Source organism: Sorex araneus, chromosome X, assembly GCF_027595985.1.
Source record: "Sorex araneus isolate mSorAra2 chromosome X, mSorAra2.pri, whole genome shotgun sequence".
NCBI lineage: Eukaryota > Metazoa > Chordata > Mammalia > Eulipotyphla > Soricidae > Sorex > Sorex araneus.
Window position 1 is genome coordinate 182,206,391 of NC_073313.1, and position 25,638 is coordinate 182,232,028.

Consider the following 25,638-nt stretch of genomic DNA (forward strand, 5'->3'; position numbering starts at 1 on the left):
AACAACTCCTACTTGACTGCATCTCACAATGCCGTGTGGCAGGAACTGAGGTGGAGCTCAGCAGGGAGATGCTTGTGCTGCTCTTTGGTGTTGATTGGCTCACTTGGTGTGTCACTTGGAGGGGACAGTGACCGAGGGGCTGAGCATTCAGTGGGTGACCAGAGCCCTCGTCTTTGGTGTCTCTGCAGTGTGGCACAGGTAGTGGAACTTGTAAGTAGTGACCTGGGGCAATCAGAAGGACCAAGTCAACTTTCCCTGAACTCTCCGATTAAAGCTGTCTCAGATCTGCCCAACCCTGGAGAAGGAATGGAATGCCCCTTCTGGAGAGGACAATTTGCAGCATTTTCAATGGCCGAGACCCCAGACTCAGGCACAGCACTGCTGAGTTGGTAGACTCAGGCACCTTCAACTGCTTAGGTGTGACCCCTGTTCTCTCTCGGGATGAGACAGGCGTGTGTGTGTGTGTGTGTGTGTGTGTGTGTGTGTTTCTTGATTCTCCATATCCTCACCATCACTTTCTAGTAGCCCCTTTTCTTTCTTTGACCAATGGCAACTTACCATGGTTTTAATTTTAATCAGCATCTATCATGACCAGTCGTTTAAATATAGTCATTCCATGTAGTTTTTGGCCATGTAGGTATCTTTTCTCTGGAATCCTACTCTCCTTACTTGCACATTTTCTTCTTCTTTTAAAAAATTGAATCACCATGAGATAGTTACAAGCTTTCATGTTTGAGTTACAATCACACAATGATCAAACACCCATCCCTCCACCAGTGCACATTCCCCACCACCAACCCATCACCAACATCCCCAGTATAACCCCCCTTTCCCACCCTCCCCCTGCCTCCATGGCAGATAATATTCCCCATACTCTCTCTCTACTTTTGGGAATTATGGTTTGCAATACAGATATTGAGAGGTTATCATACTAGGTCCATTATCTACTTTCGGCACACATCTCCCATCCCAACCGATTCCTCCAGCCATCATTTTCTTAGTGATCCCTTCACTATTCCAGCTGCTTTCTCCCCTCTGCTCATGAGACAGGCTTCCAGCTATGGAGCAGTCTCTCTGGCCCTTGTATATACTGTCTGTCCTTGGTTGTCAGTCTCATGTTATGTTATTTTATGCTCCACAAATGAGTGCAGTCCTTCTACGTCTGTCCCTCTCTTTCTGACTCATTTCACTTAGCATGATGTTCTCCATGTCTATCCATTTATAAGAAAATTTCATGACTTCATGTCTCCTAACAGCTGCATAGCATTCCATTGTGTAGATGTGCCAAAGTTTCTTTAACCAGTTATCTGTTCTAGGGCACTTGGGTTGTTTCCAGATTTTGGTTATTGTGAACAATGCTGCAATGAACATATAGGTACAGATGTCATTTCTACTGTACTTGCACATTTTCAATCTAATGGTTTACCTTCTCTCAACTTATTTGAAAGAGTTTTTCATAGCCTTTAGCAATACTTTGCCACTTGTATGCATTATAAACACCTTCTCTTAATTGGGGCTTATCGGCCACATCAGATAATACCTAGGACCACTCCCTGTGGTGCTAGGGTTAGGGCTGGAATCAGGGGGTGATCAGTGTTGGGGGTTACCAGGGCCACATTTGCTGGTGCTGGGGTAGATCTCAGGGCTTTGCACATGCTAAGCATGTGTTTAACATTTAAGCCAACCCCCTAGTCCTTCTACACACTTTGTTGGAAGCAATGCTTTTCAAGAGGTATTTATGGCATCCCTGGCCCACTCCCCAACTTGGCTGACAGGACCAGACAGTTAAACGCTAGGGTCAGGGGGTTTAGTGCTGTTCAGGCCCTGAGGTGCTGGAGACCACCAAGACACTGCAGCTGTGTTTGGGGTCTCTGGGGCTGTAAGCCACAGTGCTAAAGGTCTAATAAACATTGCGTGTACCCTAAGTCCTGAACTATCTTCCTTGCCCCTCTGCTGCTCACTTTTTAAATGTCTTTTTTTAATAGATAACTTTTTCACTTTAATGTTCTTTTTTTTTTTTTTTTTTTGCTTTTTGGGTCACACCCAGTATTGCTCAGGGGTTACTCCTGGCTCTGCACTCAGAAATTACTCCTGGCGGTGCTTGGGGGACCATATGGGATGTCGGGGATTGAACCCAGGTCAGCCGCATGCAAGGCAAACGTCCTACATGCTGTGCTATCACTCCAGCCCCTAATGCTCTTAATTTTATGGTTACAGCCTGTACGGTTCAGACTTAACAGAATATCACCAGCTCTTGTCCCTGCTGGGCTTGTATTTTCCAGACTGAATTTTGACGCTTCCTCCTTCGAGCCCTGCGGAATCTTTACAACTCAGTTCTCCTGCACCCCACTGCTTGAAACTCCTTCTCTAATTCAGCCATGCAAGCACTCCACTCCTGAACCTGCTTAGCATTTCCCCACAGGGCTTACTCCTCTCCCTCTGCCCTTCCTGCTTCTCCTCCCCCACCCCCCCCACACCCATGTCCCCCATGTCTATCTCATTGCTCCCTGCCCCTCAGTGAGCATCTGGAACTGCAGAGTTGGGTTTACAGGGTAGGCATCTCCATTTTAGCACGGCTTCGTCCCGAGGGGCTGTGGGGGGCCCAGGGTTATAACCCTCCAAGTTCCATCAGCAGAAACATAAAACTTTTGAGGGGGGTACACCTGGTGGTGCTCAGGGCTTATTACTGGCTTTGCGCTGGCATTACTCCTGGCAGGGCTTCAGAGGTACCAGGGATCAAACCTAGATTGGCTGTATGCAAGGCAAGCACACTACCTGCTGTACCATCTTTTTGACCCAGCAACACCAAACTTTTAACCACGTATTGACATGATTTTCTTTTTAAAAAAAGGACAACGCATGAAAATAATAGCACAATTTATTTTCTAAACACCCCGAGATATGCAAACAAGTGAGGGCCACAATTTTAAGCAGGAGTTAAAAGATAAATAAATATTAATGAACCCTGATTCCATGCAACCTTTTGTCACAAAACTTTTCTGTGAGTGAGAGAAGCATGAAGTTCCTTTCTGATTCGGAATGACCTTGGCGTGTTCGGACCCAGGACAGTTCCCTGACTCACAGCTTCCTACTGGGGGGCAGCTTTGGGCAGACCCGGGCTTGCTGTCATGGACTTATAGTGCCCCACAGAGGCCCCTCAGCTCCTGCGCGGCTTCGGGTTCTGGGCTCTCTGTGCCTCTTGGCTCACGAGTTTGCTTTCTGCAGAGCGCAGAGCCAAGCCCAGGGCGAAGCTCCACCAGGGGTGGGTGACAGCAGAAGAGGATGAGCAGAGGTGACCGCTGCCTTTGAGGCTGGCTGCCAGGGAGTGACCGTCTCTATTGCAGGACTGTGGGGGTCAGGACCATGGGAGAAGAAACATGGGGACAGGAATGTGGGAGCCAGGAATGCAGGGAGGGTGTGTTCAGGAGTCCGCGCACTTGCGCAAGCTTAGGAGAAACAGAGTTTGGTGCTGGGGGCTCAGAGACCCCAGGAGAAACTGCAGGATGAAGGCAGCCAGTCGGCCCAGGCCCAGAGGAAGGGCTTCGAGGAGGGGTGAACAGGTGGTCCTACCCAGAGTAGCCCCGCGGTGCAGGGGTGCTGGAGAGGAGGAAGATGAGGATCCCTGGCCTTGAGGAGTGGGAGGGGCAGGAAGTAATGATTCTGGTGAAAATTGCACTCTTAATTGTAGAGTGATTCGAGCAGGGGCAGAACAGATGCTACGTCCATGCACTTACCCAGCCCTGCTTGAAGGCACGTACCTGGCGCTCACGCTGTGGAGCATACACCTGGCAGGTGCAAGGCTTGATCCCCAGTACCATTTTGCACCACCCCAAGAAACACTGGGCATTTCTCCACTTTTTCTTGTTGTTTTTGGTTTGGTTTAGGGTCACACCTGGGGATGCTCAGGGTTTATTCCTAGATCTGTGCTCAGAGATCACCCCTGGCGGGATTGGAGAGGTGTGTCATGAAGTGCTGGGAGTGAACTGGGGTTAGCCAGGTGCAGGCCTTACCCCTCTTTAGCCTCTCATTTTTCAAAGGATCCTATAACTCCTGGAAAGTGGGTAAGGTAGACTGTGGTCCTTGAACTGAGGCTAAGGAGTGGCCGGCACTCTCAGAGAGAGTCAGTAGCCACTGTTTGGGGCTGGCCGCAGCTTCCCCTTGAGGCATGAGGGTGGAGGAGACATCTGCTTGAGGATGATGCCAAGCACGTAGAACCTCTGTGTGATAACGGGGCACACTGAGTCTGTGCCAAGAGCACCAACCGGCTACGCCAGCAGGCTGACAGCCCTCTTTTCCCATCTCCTCCAAGACTGTGGGTCTCTGCTGCTCGGAGTGGGAGGTGATATGGCCTGCCTGAAGATCGGTGCTGAGGAGGGGTCCACCAACACTTTCCCTGCCCCCAAGGGTGCTCTCCAATACCCTCCTCCCAGCACGCCCCTCCCGCTGTAAGAATGGCAGCCCCCCCTCCCCCCCAGCACTTAATCCCACAGGTCTTTCAGATTCCAGTGGAGCCTCATCCATGGGATTTGGGCCTTAGTAGTGGGTCTAGGGTCTCACCATGGCTGAATCAATATGGGTAAGCCTGCCTGTGGGCAGAGGTCTCTGGGGACTTCTCAGGATAGGGATGGGCCATGTTCTGGCCCTGCTGAGAGGCCCAGTGTCCCACCCACACTCGATGTCCTCTGACATATAAAGACCCAGATTCACTGCTCCACGACTGATCTCACTGCCTCCGAATCATCCCAGGTATTGGGTCTCTTGGCTGAGATCTCTGGGATGAGATCTCAGGATGGGGTGGACTGAGTGCATACTCAGCACCCCCACCATACCTGACATCCTATATAAAAGGCCCAGTTTCATGGTTCCACAACTAATCTCCAAAAGACACCAAGCTGCCGGATCACCCCAGTTCCACAACTCCTGGAGTGCGTGGCCATGCACTGCCTCCTAATTTCACAGTACCCATGGCCCAGTTGGCACACCGCAAATTAGGTAGGAAAAGTGTGTGGAAACCCATTTAGCTCAATGAGTGAAAACAATGACACAGAAGCACCAAACAGTGTGGTAAATCCTCAGCCAATGATTTTAGTAACATCATTGTGAGATATATGCTGTAACAAGCAATATAAAGTCAATTATTTTGTGCCTGCTAAGAGGGTAAGCGTGAGGGATGGGTGGGAAATGAGGGCCAGTGGTGGAAGAGAGGTCACACTGATGGTGGAATTGGTTTGGAACATTGAATAACTGAAACAACTGTATTATGGACAGCAGGTGTTTAAATAAGGTTTCAAACACAAAAATAAGTGGGGCTGGGGGGAACATTGCTCACTCTGAAGGAGTGAACTGGGAGTTGTGGGGCTTCAGGCCTGAAAGGTGGAGGATGGATGTGAACAGTGGATTCTGGGCACTGAGTACCATCTTCTAGCTCCTGCTTTGCTGGAAAATGCCTGGAATAACTGACCCATTAGCCTCAGACACCCTGTCATGCCCTGTAGCTGTCTGTGCTCACCAATTCACTATTAATTCTTTCTTCATCCTTATTGCATCCATCTGTCTTTGTATTTACCTACCTATCTATCCCCTCTATTTCTTTATTCGCTACCCATCTGTCATTCCCCCTCTTTTTATCCATCCTTCCATCCATCAATCCATCTACCCACCCACCGACCCACCTGTCTTTCCATCCATACATCTATCCACCCATCCAGTCATTTATCCACCTACTCATCCACCTACATACTCACTCACCTATCCACCCACCCTCCCTCCCATCACATCTACCTATCCTTCCACCAACTCACTAGATTCTTGATTATCAAAGCGTAGTAAGGAGCCAGGAGTTGGTGGCCTGAATCTTCACTTCTGGGTCCCGCACGGAGAGGCTGACTCTGCCCTGAGGCAGTTTCTTCATTCCTCCAGGACTCATTTTCTTCCATCATACAATGGGAATGACAATGGTCCCTACTTCATAGGCACCTTTGTGGGGGGTCTAGCACTCAGGGAGTGTCTTTTTGTTTGCTATTTTGTCTCCAGTTCTCTGGTTAATTCATTGATTTCCTCACTCAGTCCACTCATTCTGCCACTACCCTCATTGAAGAATATGGAACTTGATTTTCTTCTTGGTTCTTATTCTTGTACTTTCTCTCATTCAGCCTTTGGTATGAGCCTTGAGACATTGTACAAAAATCAATTTTCCCTGTAGGTCCTGGAACTTAGATTTTGAGAGAGGCCAGAAGAGAAGAAGGCCCTGTCTAACATCCAGAAGCTGGCATTCCCCTTTTAGCTGCTTACAAGCCAAGATTGCTATTAAGCTTCTGGGGCTCATCTCACCACCTTTATCTAGTCCCTTTTAACAGACAGAGCTCATGAGGTGAGATGGACTAGAAGGGAGTACCTTCTCTGCCAGGCTTTTCATAGGCTCCCCCCTACAGGCTTCTGACCCCTTGAGCTAGAAAAAAACTGAGGGGCCAGAGAGGAGATGACTAAGCAGTATAGCACTTACCTTGTATATGTGAGAAACTGGGCTTTACCACCTGAAAGGAAAGAAGAAAGGAAGAAGGAAAAAAAGGAAAGAAGGAAGGAAGGAAGGAAGGAAGGAAGGAAGGAAGGAAGGAAGGAAGGAAGGAAGGAAGGAAGGAAGGAAGGGAGGGAGGGAGGGAGGGGAGGGAGGGAGGGAAGGAAGGGAGGGAGAGAGAAAAAGAAAGAAAGAAGGAAAGAAAGAAAGAAAGAAAGAAAGAAAGAAAGAAAGAAAGAAAAAAGAAAGAAAGAAAGAAAGAAACAGAAAGAAATAAAGGAAGAAAAAGAAAGAAAAGAAAGAAAGAAACAGAAAGAAAGAAAGGAAGAAAAAGAAAGAAAGAAAGAAAGAAAGAAAGAAAGAAAGAAAGAAAGAAAGAAAGAAAGAAACAGAAAGAAATAAAGGAAGAAAAAGAAAGAAAGAAAGAAAGAAAGAAAGAAAGAAAGAAAGAAAGAAAGAAAGAAAGAAAGAAAGAAAGAAAGAAAGAAAGAAAGAAAGAAAGAAAGAAAGAAAAGAAGAAACTTGAGGTTCAGAGAGGTCCAGAGATTTGCCACAATTCTCAGCAAGTAAATAGCAGAGCTAGGGTTAACACTTGGGTCTAGAAGTTTCCAAATCTCAACCCCACCCCCAACTCCTACAGCCTTCCTTGTTGCCACTGCTGGGGATAGAAACTCGGAGTGAGGCTTTTGGTCTGTGGGGTCCCCCTCCCACCCACGCCTCAGCTCTTTCTGGGAGCTCAGGCTGTGCCCTGCCTTGACCCTCCAGTGCTAAAAGTCTCAGGAGCTGCCGGAGAAAGCTACAGTTTCAACTGGGGTGTACTGGGAGAGCAAAGTTGGGGCAGTTCTCACCGTGGGGCAGAACCAGCCTGCGCCAGTGGCTAAATCTCTGCCAAAAAATTCCCTGAGAAGCTGTCCCCTGCTTTGCTGCCTCATTCTCTATCCTGGACGGGGCCAGCTTTCCAGGGCCTGTCCCCAGGGAACTGAGATAGGGTCTCCTGCCAACTGTAGCAAAAGCAGGCATGGCGTCCATCTCTGTCCTTGCTGGGCGGACCCTGGCCTCCAGCCCGGGCAGCTCCCATCCCTGGGTGCCCGAGAAGTCACGTCCCTCTCATCATCTTCCAGCATGGGGCGGCATCCCTGTGTCAACCCCATGCCATTCCACTCATTCCACAGAGATTTCTGGAGCCCGTCCACGTTCCAGCTCCAGACAGGGCCTGCCCTTGGGGGACTGAATTCTTCCTTGGGGCCAAACCAGAGCCCACTGCATGGTCAACACCAGAGCTCTCAAGGCGAGTGGGGGGTAGGAGGGGATAACCCTGGTGGAAGAAGCCCTGGGGTGGGGACAAGGGAGAGGCCGGGTCGGCCTCACTCTGCTGCTCATGTAGCAAAGTTCCCGTGTGGGCAGGAGTTGGTACTGGTGCGACGGGGAGGGGCTCCAGGCCAAACACATGACCACACACTCCACTCTGGCAGCAACGAAAAGGCCCAACTCTGGGCTGGAGCGATAGTATAGCAGGTAGGGCATTTGCCTGGCATACCCCTGGTGTGCGTTGGATCCCTATATAGTTTCCCAAGCCCCACCAGGAGTCACCTCTGAGCACAGAGCCAGGAGTAAGCCCTGAGCACTTCTGGGTGTGGCCCCCAACAAACAAAAAATGAAATAAAATAAAATAAAAAGCCTGACTCCCTGCACTCACCTGAGTGTGCATCTGCTACCTCAGACCCGATCAGAGAGACAAAAACAGCAGGCACTGACATCCTGGAGATTTTTTGAGAAGAGGTCAATATGTGGTATGTTTGCATGAGGAAATACTACCTGGCAGCAAAGAAGAACCAATGGTTGCTCCAGGTGATGACATCTATCTCATGGCCAGAACCTGCTGAAGCTTTCCGTGACAAGGCTCGGAGTAGACGAGAGCACAGGGCTGGGCTCCCTGTCGCCTTCAGGAATGCTTCCACCCTCTCGGTGTGGACTTGCAAATGGATGCCACTGACCGGACACCCACTCTTGGCAAGTGTGTTCAGGAGAGGTAAGGGGGGGTACCTGAATAATGGGGGCTGCTGATTCTCGGGAGGATCGTGCTCTTGAACCCCAGGTGAGGCCACTGCATGGGCCACTTTCAGTGCCCACGGAGCCCACAGCCTTCCACCCCATTCCAGTGGCTCAGCCTGTCCATGTCTGAGAACCTGCCTCAATGGAACCGGCTTTGGGCCAGCACCAGGCCAGAGGGATGTGGTGGGAATAAGAGGTGGGGGAGCAGCACCTCAATTCTAAGCCTTTGACCACTGCGATGGAGAAAGACAATCAGGACCCTGCTGAGAGGCCCACCCCAGACCCTCCATCTCCTCCCCAGGGGGAACATGGGAATATCAGGCCTTGGTGAGATCCGGATGTGTTTGTGACTGCGCCATCGTCTGCCTGCCTGCTGTTGAGCACACGATTGGTGTCTCTGGCTATGACCCCTTCTCTGCCTCCTCCTAAGCCATTTGCTTGCAACAGGGATCTGACTCTGAGGCTGTCTGTGGCCAGGCCTCCTTCCCCCACCCCAGGTGCTGCTTGCTCACTGTCGGGGCAGATCCTCAATGAGGGACTCAACCCGCCTCCACACATTTAAGCCGCATCACCTGGGGCCCAAGAGACAGAATAGGGGTTGAGGTGCTTGCCTTGCACGGGCTGACCCTGGTTCACTTCCCAGCACCACATAGGGCCTCTGAGCACTGCCAGGAATGATCTCTGAACAGAGCCAGGAGTAAGCCTTGAACATGACCTGGTGTAGCCCCTGCCCCCAGTCCCAAAATGAAATAAAAATGAAACAAGCACCGTTCTCCTTGGCATCTCCCTGTGGCATCTCCAGTGGGTCCCTGTGCCCATCTTTCCAATTGCTGGCACCAGCATCCCTGCTCTCTCGGCCGGCGCCTCTCTCACACCATCTATCCCTGCCAGGGATGCACCTTCTTTCTGCCCAGTTTGGGCAGAAAACTCCACCCAATTTCTTTCTCTCTGCCAGAGTGGGATCTGGGCATGTACAGTCAGATCCTGGGCCTGACCCTTGACATCCATGGAGCTGGTCCCTTTGCACTCACCAACCAGTGTCCTGCCACCCAGAGGAGTCGGCCCAGACCTCACCCATCTCTGGGATGTCTAGTCTGAGAACATCTGTGCTGTGTCTTCTATTTCCTGTTTTCTATGTTGGTTTGTATTTCAGAGCCATATCTGGTAGGGCTCGGGGGCTGTTCCTGGAGGTGCTTGGAGGGACCATAAGGACTGAGCCTGGGGCCCCGGCATGCACAGCACTCAAGCCTTGTAAGCCACTTTCCCTGACCACTCTCAGCTTTCTGATGCAGCGGGATGGGAGCCCTGGCTGGAGAGCTGGCTTCCTGCAGCCAGGCCGAGACCTGAGAATGCTCTGCTCTGGGGGTGTTGTCAAGCACAAGCTGACGCATCTAGAATTCTCACTCATTGCCGTCTCTACTGGGTACCCCTCCAGGCTACTACCTTTCTTAATCACTCCAGGTCTGGAGAGTGGCCATAGCCCTGTCACCTCAGGAGCCCACTGAGCTGATTCATACCAGCCAATCACAAGACTGTTGACCAGTTAATGAAAATCAACCAACCAAAGGCTGGTGTTTCTCCTAAAGACAGTAGAGAGAAGGGCCAGGAGGATCACACCACTGTTTGTAAACCGGCTCCAAGTGCTGGGGAAAAAGGCAGTGGGGATGGGGAAGGAACCACTAAGTAAATGATGATTGGAGGGATCTCACCAGATGGGAGATATGTGCTGAAAGTAGACCAAGGACCTAACATGATGGCCTCTTAGTATCTGTATTGCAAATCAAAATTAGAGAGAGCAAGAGCAAGAGAGAGAACAAGAAGGAAGTACCTGCCACAGAGGCAGGGGGTGGGATGTGGTGGGGGTGGCAGGAAGGACACTGGGAACAACGGTGGAGGAAAATGTGCAGGAAAATGTGTGCTGGTGGAGGGATGGGTGCTCAAGCATTGTATGATTGAAAAGTAACCATGCAAGCTTGTAACTGTATCTCATGGTGATCCAATAAAACTTACTTTTTTTTTAGAAAGGCTGGGGTTTCTTTTTTTGGTTTGTTTTGGTTTTTGTTTTGTTTTGTTTTTTAATTTAATTTTATTAGTGAATACCCGTGAGACAAAGTTACAGACTTAGAGGTTTTCATGCCTATGTTTCAGTCATACAATGATCGAGTTCCCATCCCTCCACCAGTGCCCATTTTCCACCACCAATGGTCCCAGCATCCCTCCCACCACCCCCACCCTGCCCCCTTGACCCCACCCTGCCTCTGTGGCAAGGCATTCCCATTTGCTCGCTCTGTCTTTTTGGGTGTTGTGGTTTGCTAAAGAGGTATTAAGTAGGCATCTTGTTCAGTCTATAGTCTATTTTCAGTCTGTATCTCCCATCCCTAGTGGGACTGCCTAGCACCCTTTGCTTGGTGATCCCTTCTCTATCAGAGCTGCTTCTTCACCTGGTGTGTGAGGCCAGCTTCCAAGCTGTGGAGTACTCCTCTTGATACTTATCTTGACTATTCTTGGGTGTTAGTCTCCCATTCTGTTACTTTATATTCCACAAATGAGTGCAATCTTTCTATGTCTGTCCCTCTCTTTCTGACTCATTTCACTTAACATGATACTTTCCATGTTGATCCACCTATATGCAAATTTCATGACTTCATGAAAGGCTGGTGTTTCTGCCCTTCCCTTTCCCCAGCCCAGAGCTCTGGAGGCTGGCTTCCCCTCCTCCTGGGACCTGGGAGTCTGAGCCGATTTTCCCAGGGGCCTTCCTTCCCTCTGCAGAGCAGCCCCTGCACTGCAGCCCCTGATCTCCCCCAGCCTGGGAACATCTCCTCCTCCCACTCTGCTTTCTCCCCACTGAGCTTTGAGGCCTGCTGGGTGGTTCCCACCCTCCTTGGTGCCAGGGAGTTCGAAGTGTTGTCTTCTAAGAACATAGGGGATCTCCTTGGGAGCAGCTAAACCTTTTGAAGAAAAAATTATTAATTGAGGGGCTGGAGCAATAGCACAGCGGGTAGGGTGTTTGCCTTGCATGTGGCCAACCGGGGTTCGATTCCCAGCATCCTATATGGTCCCCAGAGCACCATCAGGAGTAATTCCTGAGTGCAGAGATGGAAATAACCCCTGTGCATCACTGGGTATGGCCCAAAAAGCAAAAATAAAATTATTAATTGATTGAATCACAACGAGATATACATTTACAAAGTTTTTCACGATTGAGTTTCAGTCATATAATATTCCAACACCTGTCCCTTCACCAGTGCACTTCTCACCACCAATGTCCCCAGTTTCCCCTTCACTGCCCCCACCACCTCTATGGCAGGCACTCTCTCTCTCTCTCTCTCTCTCTCTCTCTCTCTCTTTCTCCCTTCGGGCATTATGGTTTGCAATACAGATACTGAAAGATTATCAGGTATATCCCTTTACCTACTTTCAACATTCAGTTCGTGTACAAAGTGATCATTTCCAACTATTATGTCATATTGGTCCTCCTCTATCCTAATTTTCCTTCACTACCCCCTCCCCATCCCAACACACACATACACACACACACACACACATACTTATGGCAAGCTTCCAAAGAAAGTGGTACATTTGTGGTACATCTACACAATGGAATAATATGTGGCTATTAGAAAAGGCGGAATCATAAAATTTGCTTATAAATGGATATACATGGAAATATCATGCTGAATGAAATCAGTCAGGAGGGCAGGGACAGATATAGAATGACTGCATTCATTTGTGGGATATAAAAAAAAGTAGTATGAGACTAATATCCAAGGCCAGGAAAAACAGGGCCCAGAAGGACTGGTCAATGGTTGGAGTGGCTGATCCTTGATAGCATGCTAGGTATAGTCAGTGCTCAGTAAATACTAATTGTTGAGTGAACAAATGAGTGTGGCTAACTGTAAACCATGTGAAAGAAAAGCTCAGTGATTAGGGAAAGGGCTAGGAGGAGAAGGAGGGTGTTTATTGGGGTGGCTGCATATTCATGGTTATTCTCCTCTTCAAGTGATAGAGTCTCTCCCCTCCCCTTGATATGGCAATATCATCTGATGAAAGCTCCGCTGAAACTTGAAATTCAGTGACTTTGGAATTCTCAGACTCTGTAACTTTCCAAGCCTAGCTCCACTTCTTTAAAAAAATATTTAGAGTGGGTTAATTGGGACCATTCCAAATAGAGCTCAGGGGCTATTCCTAGTACTGTGCTCAGGAATATATCTGGTGCTTGGGGGACCACGTGAGGTACCAGGGACAAAACGTGGGGGTGGGTCCTGCGAGACAGCCATCTCCATTGCTCAAGAAATTGGCAACTTCTTTTGCTTGTTGATTCTTTGCTGCCTGGAACTCAGCAGCTACCTGAACTCAGAAGCCCTGTGGATGGTAGCTTCCTCCACCCGCTGTGTGGGTAATGCCACCCTGGAGCTCGAAGCTCAGCTGGAGACCAGTGGGAACTGCTGAATGTGCCTTTATGAACAACGTGTGAAGCAAAACTTCTTCTCAAACTCTGCCAAGAGCCCCAGCCCGCAAGAACGAGGAGCAGAGAGAAGTGGTTCCTGCTGCAAGCTGCTGAGTGTTGGCGTAGACTGTTGGCCAGGGATGGACAGTGGGGAGCGCTAGTCCGCTGCCCATGGGGCCAGAGCCTTGCATTATTTATGAAGCTTGCAAAACCCTGCCATGAAGACACGGTCACCCTGTTGCAGAGGAAGGAGACAAAGGACCAGAAATCCCATAATTGCCCAGTACCACAAAGCCCCAGAGTATGCCGGAGCAGCAATTCTATCTGGCTGCAAAAGCCACCCTCCGCCTCATTCCTCTGCCCGTCCCATCAGCTCAGCATTGATATGAGAGCTGGTGCAGGGACCAGAGAGGGGTGGGGTTGGGCCTGGACCCCAAGAACCAACAGGGTGGAAAGAGGAAGGGAAGAAGGTATATGGGGGAGTCCCCTGTGGCCAGCCAACCAAACATGACCACTAGCCTGGATGGGCATGAATGCTTGGCTGCGGGCCTGGGTGGGGAAGGGCACTGCCCCATGGGGCAGTGCTGGGTGCAGTGTGCTCCTGGCCTCACTCCGCCTTGTGCTCTGGGCTGCGCCTGGGAACAGACGCTGTGGGCAGCGCAGGAACTCCCGAGGCTCAGCCACGCTTGTCGGGAGGCATTAGTGTGAGGCTTTGAAGTGGGGCCTCTAGCTCTGCAAAGGGCTGTGCCCGGAACCCTTTCTTTGGGCCGCCGGGGCTGGCACTTGGCGGGCCCAGCTGCCTTCATTCCAGCAGGGGCTTGGAGGGCTTGGCCGTGTGAGCCAGGAGGCACCAGTGGCTGGACTCCGAGTGACAGCAAGTCATGGGGGCCAAGTGAGGAGACACGAAGAATCCCACCAGCTCTTCACCTAGCTCAGGGCTTCTCCACCTGCATTCCCTGAGAAACACCGCCTGAGAGACCCCAGTAGAAACCCCTTGGATTCACAGTAGGGTTGAGTTAGAATAAATTAGTCTGGGGCCCTAGTGCATCCCTGTTATCTTCACAGTTTTTTTCAGTAGCACCCACACACTTATGTGACTCTGTGGGGTGGAGAACTAGAGTTTAAGAAGTTGGGCTGTGAGATTCCAACAGGCAACACGGTTCCTCGACCCTTGCTTGTTTCATGGGCCTTGCCATCTCCTTTTCCTTTGCTTTTGCTTTCTCCTCTGCTTCTTTTCCTTCCTTCCTACCTTATTGGTTTTTATTTTTTTGTTTTCTTTTGTTTTGGTTTGGGGGCCATACTCATCAGTGCTCAGGGTTTACTCCTGACTCAAGAATCACTCCTGGTTCAAGGACCGTCTGGGGTGCTGGGCATAGAACCAGGGTTAGATGTATGCAAGGTAAGCACCTTAACACCTGTACTCTGTCTGTCCCTGCCTTTTGCCTTTAAATTTCAGTCTTTTCAAATCAATGTCTCACAGAACTGCCTTACAACTAACAAGCTTCACAATGCTCATTATAAAAAAATATCAATCAATTCCCCCATCTCCCAAAGAAGTCAACATTGGTGATGTTAACATGTTTTGCTACTTACCTCTGTCTCTACCATAGGTGCAAAGTTAACTTTAGACTTGTCTGTTGAACCATGATCCATTAACTTCCTGTCATCCAAGATGAAATTCTAGCTCTTTCTTTACTTTTTCTGAACACACACAAGCATACTTGGTCATACACACATGTACATTTTTCCCAGCATGGGCAATGTGGAAATATTTGTGGCTCTGCTTAGAAATGATGATTATAAATTAAAGTGTCATCACTAAGCATACTAGCGAGAACCGAACAATGCAGAGCATTACAAGTACTTTTCCTTCTTTGGGTGACTCTTGGCTTTCCTTTCCTTGGGGGGTGGTTGATACCCTGTGTCTGTCTCTCTGTGTTTGCTTTGCTTTCAAGATATCACTCAGAAACTCTTCCCCAAACTCTGCTTGTTATCTGCATCTTTTCTCAAGAGGCTTGCTTCCATGACTGGGGTGTATTTTCTAGTGCCATTCTCTGAAGGCACCAGGAACTCAACCATGCCCCCTCCTCCCCTCCTCCCTCTTCATTTTTCCAGAGACCCAGGTCCTGCTCCTGCCGGTACCTAATTCCTACAGCTCTCTCCTGCTCATCTCACTCCCTGTTCTGTAGAAAGCTCACTTACAGGTATTTCCCCAGCATGTGTTCAATGCTGGCCACACTTATTGAATGAATCCCTGCAGAGCTAAAAGTGGCCTTGACCCCTGCTTAATGGTTTGCTTACATAAAATTCCTGGTGGAAAATAGTTTTCTTTCAGTCTTGCGGGGATGTTCCTCCTCTATGTCCTGACTCCCCAAAGTGCAGAGAAATGTAATCAGTCATCTTCCCCATATGTGGGGACAATGATTGTATCTCTTGAGACAGTGTTGGAACTGGTGAGATAATAAAACAGGTAAGGTGCTTGCCTTGCATGCAGCTGACCTGAGATCAACCCCTGACACCACATATGGTCCTTTGGGCACTACTTATGGTTCCTTGAGAACCTCCAGAAGTCACCACTGGGCACAGAGCCAGGAGTAAGCCCTGAGCGCTGCAGAGTGTGACTCAGTTTCCCCAGCCCCACCCCTGCCATTTCCCCCGCCCCCCCAAAGGAAGAGACCACCTTTGCCTTGTCCTAATAATCTGAACATGCAATTCACATGCTTCTACTTTCATTGCTAGCGAGGTCCTTCTGGGGAATTTTCCGGAGTTACTTCTATAATGATTTCCTTCCCTCGTCTCTCTTGAGGATGTCCATTAGTCAGAGGTCTTGTGCATCCTTTTCTCTGTTCTCTTTCTCCCGGTGCTCTGGGTTCTGTGTAAGGCTTTCCACATGCTTTTCAGACCTCAGCCCCCCTGTGTGTTTTCAATGTCCTAGAGCGCTTTTCTTCTTTTGGTGGTTGTTTTCTGAATGTTTCTTCCCACGGTCTCCTCTTCTTGCTCTGGCTGTCGGAGTTACTGATGCTTTTCCGTGGTGCGTGTGTCCCCCCATTGTTGGCTGCCATGATTCTTCCACGAGAGGAGTTCCTAGACGTCTGACATTGTACCGGAGCAGCCCTGAAAGTTTGAGAGGAGGCTTTGCGCCCGCAGGTCCAGGGCAGGGCTCTCCATCTCTCCCAGACCCACAGCTGCACTGCGGGGCACAACTCTGAGTCTCTCTCCTTTCATTTCTGCAGAGGAGAGATTGTTCTGATTCTCTTTCTAGGGCTAAAAGCCCAGCTGTCCTCCATGTCCAGGAGGAAAACAAGGTGTGGAGAAAGACCTGCAGAACTGGGCTCTTGCCCACAAGATGCTATCTCAAACTGTATGCTGGGGCATCTGGCTCTACTGGGCTATGGGAAGGGATTACCTGATTCTTTTTTGTCTTTTGTTATGAGGCATACTAGGTGGTGCTCAGGAACTACTCCTAGCTTTGTGCTCAGGAATCAAAACTGAACTTTTCCTCTTGCGTGAAAAGCGTGCTCCAGCCATGTCCCCTGCCTTGGATTAATTTATTTACTGAATACTTAATTTAATGATTTATTTTTCAGGAGCCCAAGGGCCACTCACAATGATTGTTGGCCTTGTGGCGTGGGCCTGCCTTGCTCGGGCTTGACCACGAGGTACTGGTCAGGCCCAGTGGGTTACAGGGGCCAACAGAGCCATACCTGGCGAGGCTGGGAAGGGGTGGTGATGCCAGGGATTGAATTTGGGGTCCAGAGTATACAAGACACATATCCCACTCCTTGGAGTGATTTCCCCAGACCCAGAGATGTGAACACTTTTTTTTAACTGTCTAAGGTCTACTATAGGTATTACAAAACTTATACTCATGCGTCTCTTTCCCTTTTTTACTCTGGCCACCACTGATGTCATGAAAACAAATTATAATTGTCTACTCTTCAGGTAACACAGAATGTGTGAGGCAGAAAGTGCTTATTTTGCAGTTTCGATCTAAGACTTCAGCAAGGTTATGTTAGCTGCCAAGTATCACACAGCAAGGCTGAACCTGACTCCTGTGCTCTTAATCACGGCTTCATCTGCTCATGAGGTGTTTTGCACTGGGCCACCTCTATTCTGGATGGTTCTCATCTGCCTCAGTGACTTGTTATTTCCTTTCACAGGTGTGTGTGCATGTTTGTGTGTGTGTGTGTGTGCCCTCGCATGTGTGTGTGCTTGTGTGTGTGTATGCATCTGTACGTGCTTATGTGTGTGTGCATGCTTGTGTGTGAGTGTGTGTGTGTCCCTTATCTTTGAACTCACAGAGCTTCACACAGCACCTGGTGTGTGCTCAGCACTCTGTGCTCACTCCTACAATTGCATGACGCCCACATGGAGATAGGAAACAGGTTAGAGGGACCGGGGACTATTCTAGCTGTTCATTCCACAGAGACCAGGACCAAGACTCTATGACAGGTCCCTGCCACCATCCCGCAGGCCAGATCCTGCACTTAAATCTTAGCTAAAACCCAGCAGCGCTAATGGCTGGGCTCACAGCAGCTCCGCTTCCCTGATTGGTCCCCTCCTGGTGGGGTGGGGCTTGTTGGCGCTGGATAAAGGAGAGACCACCGGGGATGATCCTCTTCTCCATCACTGAGGCTGGAGGGTTTCTGAGGCTGCACGGGCTTTCCCAGGGATGCAACCTTGACAAGGGGCGGGGCGGAGGGGGGGCGGTGTTGTAGGGCAGGTTCTCCAAGCCAAGAATCAGGGACCCTACGTCCTTACTGTGTGGGCTGGGGGTTCCCTGGCCCTGGCAGACCCCAGGCATGAGGAGGGGCAGTGATGGGAGCATCAGAGGCGCGTCCTTGAGTGGGATCCGGGAGGTGGGAAGCAGGGATGGGAGCTCCGTGAGCTTGAAGCCTCCCCTGGTATCGGGGCTAAGTGGGGGAGCAGTCGGGGTTGTCAATTGCGTCACTAATGAGCGGGGTGGGTATTGGGTGGGAAGCATTTGTCAAAGGAATGAGAAAAAAGTAGTTTTTGAAAGTCCTCTTTACATATTTAACGGACAGAACTGTCCTGGCTGTTAAACATTTCGAATATCTCACTCATGGGACGTCCCCATTGCTGCTGCTACCAGGAGCAATGCTCAGAGAAGGGAGGTGGCCCTGCGGGATCAGGGAGGGGGGGAACAGGGGCTACCAGCCTGGGAGCAGCCCTGCTGCGTTCCCAAGGCTTCACTGTAACTCAGTAAGAAACCACTGGAGGGCCTGGGTGGAACCAGGAACCAGAGTTCCCAGCACAAGGGGAACTGGAGGGGCCGCTGGCACACTTGGTGTCCATCCTCTGGGTACACACAAGCCAACACCTTGTCCCCAGCCGTATCCATGGCCATGCTGAGACTGCTCCCTGCACTGCTATCCTGGAGGTCGCTGTCCCTGCCGCCCAACCCGACCCTGCCCCCAGCTCTCTCTGCATTCACAGTCCAGGCCTGGGCCCCTGAGAGCCCCCAGAAAGCAACACACTTATTTCTGTAGGGATCCCACACCTCATGCTCTCCTCTCTGCCACGGGCCCTTGCTAGTGCATCCAGTGTGCAAGGGGGCCCAGCCACTCCTGAGCAGCTCTGCCCTAGTTCCTGATAGAGAAAGCAGGGGACACAGAGGGGACCCCTCCACCTGGAGAAGGTAGGCCTGCCATGGGAAAGGTCAGGCCTGGTGGGACTCATGTGGGAGGCACACGCCTGCTCAGCAGGCTGCCCTTTGAGGATCTGGTTTTGGTCTTGTTTTTCTTTTTGTGTTGAGGAGGGGTGCACACTGGGCATTGCTCAGGGCTCACTCCTGGCTCTGTGCTCAGGGATTATTCCTGGTAATAATGTGGGACGCAGGGTCAGCCTCTGTGAGGCAAGAACCTTAACCACTGCACTATCTCTCTGGCCCCAGTCCTTTGAGGGCCTGACACCCGTCCATGGACCTCTAACCCAAGACACCACAATATTACTGAAGTCCCTTGACTCTCTATCCAGGGATACCTGCTTCCATGGATACCGAGTCCAGAGTATCTCGTCATGCGTTCATGAGCCGAGTCCAGAACCTCATCTTATCATCCAAGTGCCTCTGGATGGCCTTCTCCACACTCTACCACCCCAGGACTAAGATGAGTAGGGGCTGGCCAGACAGAGAGAACGGGGTGAAGGCGTGTGCCTCGCATACAGCCCACCTTATTTGACTCTCAGCACCACATGGTTCTCTAGCACTGCCAGGTGAGGCCTTGGAGGCTCCTGAGCACCACTGAGGGTGCCAGGGTATCCCTAAAACTACAGGGCTCAAGCAGCACCACATCTTTTGGACCTTGCATTGAACTGGTTGGTCAAGAACTACTGCAGGGGCCCATAATCTGGAGACGCTGGCAAAAGCTCATGGCAGAGAAGGGGGCACTGGGCTTTGTGGTTCCCTGGAGGCAGAGGACCTCTCTGGGCTGTTGCATTTGGTGGGGACTCAGGGTTCCAGCCATCTGCTCCCAAGCAGGGGCCATCTCAGTGCAGAGATGTGGGGGTTTCCTCAGAATAGCATCAACTTGGGGTACAGGGCCTAAGAAGGGGCTCCCTGGCCTGATAGGGCACCCCCAGTGGTTAAGTCTAAGTCGGACACTCCTCGTGGAGATACCAGTGCTCAGTCCCCAGGTGGGCAGTCTGAGGCTTGGCTATAAGCAGTGGGACCAGGATGGGACCTGAATTTGCCCAAACCAAGCTTCTTCACCCGAGACCCTCTGGAATCTTCTTCAAAAGGACCAAGACTACCCTGCCCCCACCCCCACCCCCACACACGCACGCGCTCCTTAGAGGCTGCAATGGAGGTCCAAAGGCCCCACACATGCTTGAAGTCCTCTGTGAGAGGAAGCTGTGCCAGGCTGGTTCCCCACTCCAGACCCAGGACATTGATGGTGCCCAAAAGGAGGGACCCCTTTGGTGCTCTCGTCTTCCTCTACTCCAAAAACACTGCATCTAGGCAGATTTGACTGTCAACCCTGTTTTGCAGGTGAGGTCACAGAGACCCAGAAAGTTGAAGTTAGTTCCCCAGAGTCACACAGCAAGTTTGTTCCCTCCACGCTGAGGACCCTCACTGCCTCCTGTCAGGGGTGAAAAAACAAACAAACAAAAAAGCAACCAAGGGATTTTGCATAGACACCTGAGTTCCTAACCTTGAGTGGGATTTATAAACTTGGGCGCATTGCTTCAGTGCTTGTGCCCGCTTTTCCAAACGGGGTGTGGGATCTTGCAGGGTGATGCTGGGGGCCTTTATCTGGCACTTTCTACTATGCACTGACAGAGCCCAGGAACACGGGCCTTCATCTACAGGGAGAGGCAGCCAGGCCTGGGGGCGCCCTTGCTGACCTGATCCTCACTACCCCAGTGAATCCCGGCCCCCACCTGGACCCGTGACCCTGGCCTTGGCCCTGAGGTCTGGGCTTCTGACAGACGGGTGCGAACCCCCACGAGTCTCCCCTGGGAGCTCATCCGTCCTCTCAGGGCCTTGGCCATTGTTCCCTTCCGCCCCAGTCTGTTTTGAATAAACCACGTTTTCATCCTCTTGAACAGTAATCCCGGGCATCAGAGGAGTATTGTGAAATGTCAGCCCTTTCTGGAGGAATCTCAGCAACATGTTTTTTAATGTTCAGCATCACATATGGGGACAATAAATACTGAAAATATGTGGAACAGAACAGGATGAGAGCGTGCTTGGCGCGCAGCTCAGCTTCCCGCCGCCCTGGAGCCTGATTTTTGCATCACAATAAATTAGTCAAGGGTGGGAGAGCCCAAGACTCCCCAAGAGCCCCCTGACCCTGGGAACCACATCTAGGATCCCCCACTCAGGTTCCTGGGCCTCTGCTCGGGGTCCACTGGGGTCCTAGGGGCCCTCACTGCTGGGTTTCCCTTGTGTCCATTCTGGTCACACCTGCCCAGACAATGCCACAGCTCCACCACGTAGAGGGATGTAGTGAGGGCAACTGACAGGTCTGCAGTTGTGCATGGAGCCGGGGGTCTCACGGGGCTCTGAGGACGTGACCTCTGTTCTTCCCAAGGGGCCTCTGAGCTAAATCCACCCCATCCACCCTCCTCATTCCATAGATGAGGAACCAAGGCCAGGTGGGTGTGTGCGCGCTTAAGGCCAGGGACATGGAAGAGTTGTGACTCTCCATCCCATTCCCGTTCCAACCCAGGGCTCTGCATTTGAGTCAAGTTCAACCTCTCTGAGAAGCGCCAGGTGTTTGACCTCTCCAAAGTCCAGTGCCCAGATCTGTCAACTTGAGACACAGCACTAACCCTTTAGAGCCACTGGGGGAATGGGAGGGGTCAGGAACTCAGAGAGACTCCCAGGACTGCGTGTCTCTTCCTGTGGCCCCCCCCCCACTACCCCTTCCTCCTCTTCTGGTCTGTCACTCAGAGCATTTGCTCTGTGGCCTAGCTAGAAGTAGATCTCGGAGATAAATATGGCCCACTGGTGACAAAGTGTGACTTGTCACTGTAAGGAGATATGGAGTTCTTAGAAGCTCGTGGACTGTCCACTAACCCCCAGCCAAGGGGTGAGGAGCATCCCTCTGAGGGTTCTAGCCTGGCCTGGGTTGGCAGGAACTCATCATGGGAACATGTGGCTTCTTGTCTGTGAGTGCTCGAAGGGGTGCCAGTGGGCAGCCTCTGGTGGTGACCAACCCCTCCCTGCTGTCTCAGGGCAGGATGCAACGTAGCTGCCCCTTCACCCACTGCCCCTGCCTGCCCTTTCCCTAGAGAAGAGGATCTGGATTCAGCCTGAAGTCTGGCCTTGGCAGCAGGGTGGCCTTGGAACAGTCATTGCAACTGTTGTTCCTCATTTCCTTTCTCGCAAAAGGAGGGTCCCCTTTTGCAGGGGTGGGGGGAGGGGGTGGTCAGAGGAGTCCCTGGCTGCTGGTAGGTGCAAAATGAAAGTGTAGCAGAGGCTTTTGGGGACGAGTCCCAGCTTTTCCTCATGCTCGGCACTGGCCCCATCTGGGTGGGGTCTGTTTTGACCTTGTCACCAGGGAGCTCCCACCAGTGCTAGTTCAGTTCCTGCCTCCAGCAGCGCCCTTCAGAACGCCCCTCCGACAACGGCAGCTGGTGGGGAGGCTGTCGGGGGTGCGTGAGTCATCTGTTTTGGTCCGGGGCCTGTAGGAGTCTTGCTGCTGCGGGCCCGGGGGCAAGAGACCTGATTCCCTCAGAACCAATAACGGAAGCTGCTTGCCACCTCCCTGCCCCACCCCAAGGCCTCCTACTGGGCCCTGGCGGTCACCCCTCCTGCCCTCGCCTCCCTCGCTCTGGGTCCTGCTGCCTCCTTTACTTTGAGGACATGCCTCTAGCTGGCACAGATCAGGTGCCCCTTGAAAATGCACCAACATTTTCAGTGTGCCCAGTCATTCACTGGCTCACGCACCCCATCTTCCCCCCCAGTAAGCAAATCTTCAGCTCTTGGTATGTTTTCAGAATGGGGTTGGGGCAGCGGGTGCCCCAGGAGAGGTGCAGAGAAGACCTGGCGGGCAGGTGTCCCCAGGGGGCCAGCCAGAGGCATCCAAGGACCCCCCTCCTCTGGGACTTGAATGGAGGTGCAGTGTGGGGCGCACCAAGGAGGGAGGGACTCTGAGGTGTCTGAAGAGGAGCCACCTGGTGGCAGTATCCCCAAATTACAGACAAAGCCCATAGGCAGGGCCCAAGTGGTGACACCCCCCCCACCCAGCCACTCTCCGGGTACTGAGAAAAGAGACTCGAAGGACACCAGCATCCAGGCCCACAGGCCCCCCCCCTGCCCTTTGCTGAGGAACCCTCTTGTCTGGGACCCTGGAGGAGTGGGCAGGAGGTGGGCAGGGGTAGCTGGGTTCTGGGATGCCCCTGAAGCTATTAGGATGCTCCTCCCCTTACTGCTTATGCATGCGAGTCAGCATCCCTCCCCCACGGCGGGGGACCCCCAGAGCCTGTCATAAGCACTCCCAGTGAGCGTGTCCCTAGTGGGGGCCACCCCTGTGCTTACCTGCAGACCAAAGGCAGCCAGGCCGCTGTCCACAGGCCCTAGAGACAGACCGTGACTTCTCTCTCCCAGGGGGCTGCTTGGCACCAGGCCTGGGGGCAGGGGCTGCTGTGTGAACCACAGCAGGGGAGTCACGGCTCCTGAGGCTGCCCACCCCAGGGCCCACAGGTCTCTCGATGCTCCGTCCCCCACCTGGAATCTTATCTCACTCAGCCTCTGCTTGGACTTCACCACCCCACATGACACTGTCACAGCAATATGTTTAGCTGGATGTCCCGGAGTCTGCAATCCATCCCTAACCCTTCCGTGTTCATATCCTGGGGTCCAGATCACCCCTAACCCTTCTGTGTTCAGTTCCTAGGAATCAGGATCCATCCCTGACTCTGTGTGGTAGATCCTGGGGTCTGGGGTCATCCCTCACCCTCTGGTCTGGGACTGTCTCTCATCCTCTGCATTCGGATTCTGGGGTCTGGGATCCACCCCTGACCTTTCTGTGTTCAGATCCTGGGTTCCAGGGCCATCTTGAACCTCTCTGTGTTCAGAGCTGCTGCTGCTCGGGTGGCGGCTACCGTGAATCCCTCTTTGCCCCGAGGGAAGCGCAGGCCCTGGGGTTCAGTCCTGTGCCTGTTTATAAGTGACAGTGGGGCTGGTCAGCAGGAGACAGGCTGGTTATCCTTGGCTGTCATCTTTCAAGCAGTGGCTTTGTTTCACAACCTGTTGAAGGAGGGGTGTTGGCAGGAAGAGATGCGGGGGAGGGGGAGTGCGACGGGGCACTTGGAGCTGTGGGTGGTCGTGTCTGTGAAGCTCTACCCGGGCCCCCAGGCCCTCCCACCCCCATCTCATGCAGGGCTCTCGAGGCTGCTGTGTGGGAGGCTACCCTGAGGACTGTCCACTCTGCTGCCACCCTGCGGGGACCTTCACAGACCTGCTGTCCAGCATCATTTCTTCTGCGCACACTGTTGTTGGGAGCCCCTTCCATCAGTCTTGCACAGTGAGCTTGCCAGTAAGCAGCAGACCTGCAGCCCGGGTGCCTGCTTTGGCCCTGTTCTGCCAGCCCGGCCCAGTCTCGTTTCTCAGGATTTTTCCAGACTCTGAGTGATAGCACAGCCGGTAGGGCATTTGCCTTGCACGCGGCCGACCCAGGTTCGATTCCTCCATCCCAAGCTACCGAGAGTATCCCACCCGCACGGCAGAGCCTGGCAAGCTACCCGTGGCATATTCGATATGCCAAAAACAGTAGCAACAAGTCTCACAATGAAGACATTACTGGTGCCCACTTGAGCAAATCGATGAGCAAAGGGATGACAGGGATGACAGTGCTACAGTGCTCCTGCTGTGTAGTCCCAGGAGGTCTCGGGAATCCCAGCTTCCCACAGCCAGTCTTGCCTGCCAGATTCTCTCCAACTCCCTCCCCACCTCCTTTCCAGGCCAATGCTATTCCCGCCACCCAGAAATTCTCCCCTCTTTGCCCCCTCCACGCCATGACTCACCAACACTCTGCTCATTCCCGGAGCCAAGTGCCTTCACCTCCAGGAAGCCTTCTCAGCCCTCTCCTCCTCCGTGGGGGGACTGTACCTCATGCATCTGAACATCGGCTGTTGTTGTCTCACTGCCACAACACAGCTGAGTGGCATCAGCTTGGCGGGGACTCCCAGTGCTCCCCGCTCTGGACTGAGTGACCTCCAGTGTCTCATTCAACTTCCTAAGCCTGAGTTTGTTCATCTGTGAAACGGGACTGGCCTCATGTCCCTGGCGCAGTGAGTGCAGAAGCCAGAGTAGACGTAGGTAATAAATCGGTGGCTTCTTGGATCCTCATTTCCCATCTCAGTGCCTTTTCCGAGGCCCCGTGCACAGTAGGCACCTGAGCTGACTTTCCCTCAAAGGCGATGTTGTGTGATCCAGTCTGGGGGCTTTACGTGTTCTCCCCATACTGTTGGCCGTCTGGGCGGTGGAGGGCTGGGGAATGGGCATTAGGAGACCCCTCACCAGTGTGCCGATGACTCCAGGCAGGGGCTTATTGGGAAGGGGCAAGGCAGGCGGGTGCTTATTTCCTCAACCTGCTCTTGGTGGGCAAGAAGCCAGCTGGAAGTGAGTCCCAAGTGGGTCGTGGCAAACCAGAGAGAGCCTGGGGGCAGCTGAGGCCCGGATCCGCTCTGCCCTGGCCTCATCCGGAAGTGGGAGGAAGTTCCAAGTCTGGCAGAGTCCTCCCTGTCCATCCCATTCTCTTTCTTAAGTGGCTGGTGACCAGGGCCCTGGGACAGGAGAAGCCCTGCCCGCCAGCTCAAAGCCCCATCCCTGCCTGCTGGACTGACGATCGGGAGCCCTGAGGCTGGGGGAATACAAGATGGGGTGACAGCAGTCACTTACTGCCGAGCCAGGATCCTGGTCTGCACTTGTATCTTGTTCGCCTCACTGCTCTGAAGACCCCAGACCAAGGACCTGAGGGGAGAGAGGCAAAGTGCAAAAGGACGCCCGGGAGGGATCCAGGGCTTCTGGAAGCCTCAGGGCCTGACTCTGCTCAAGTCCCCGTCCCTTCCTGAGGGGTGAGGTGGGGGTTTGCAAACCAACCCTCCCTCGGCTCAGCTTACACCCCCGTGCACTTAACAAAAGCCATAATGGGAG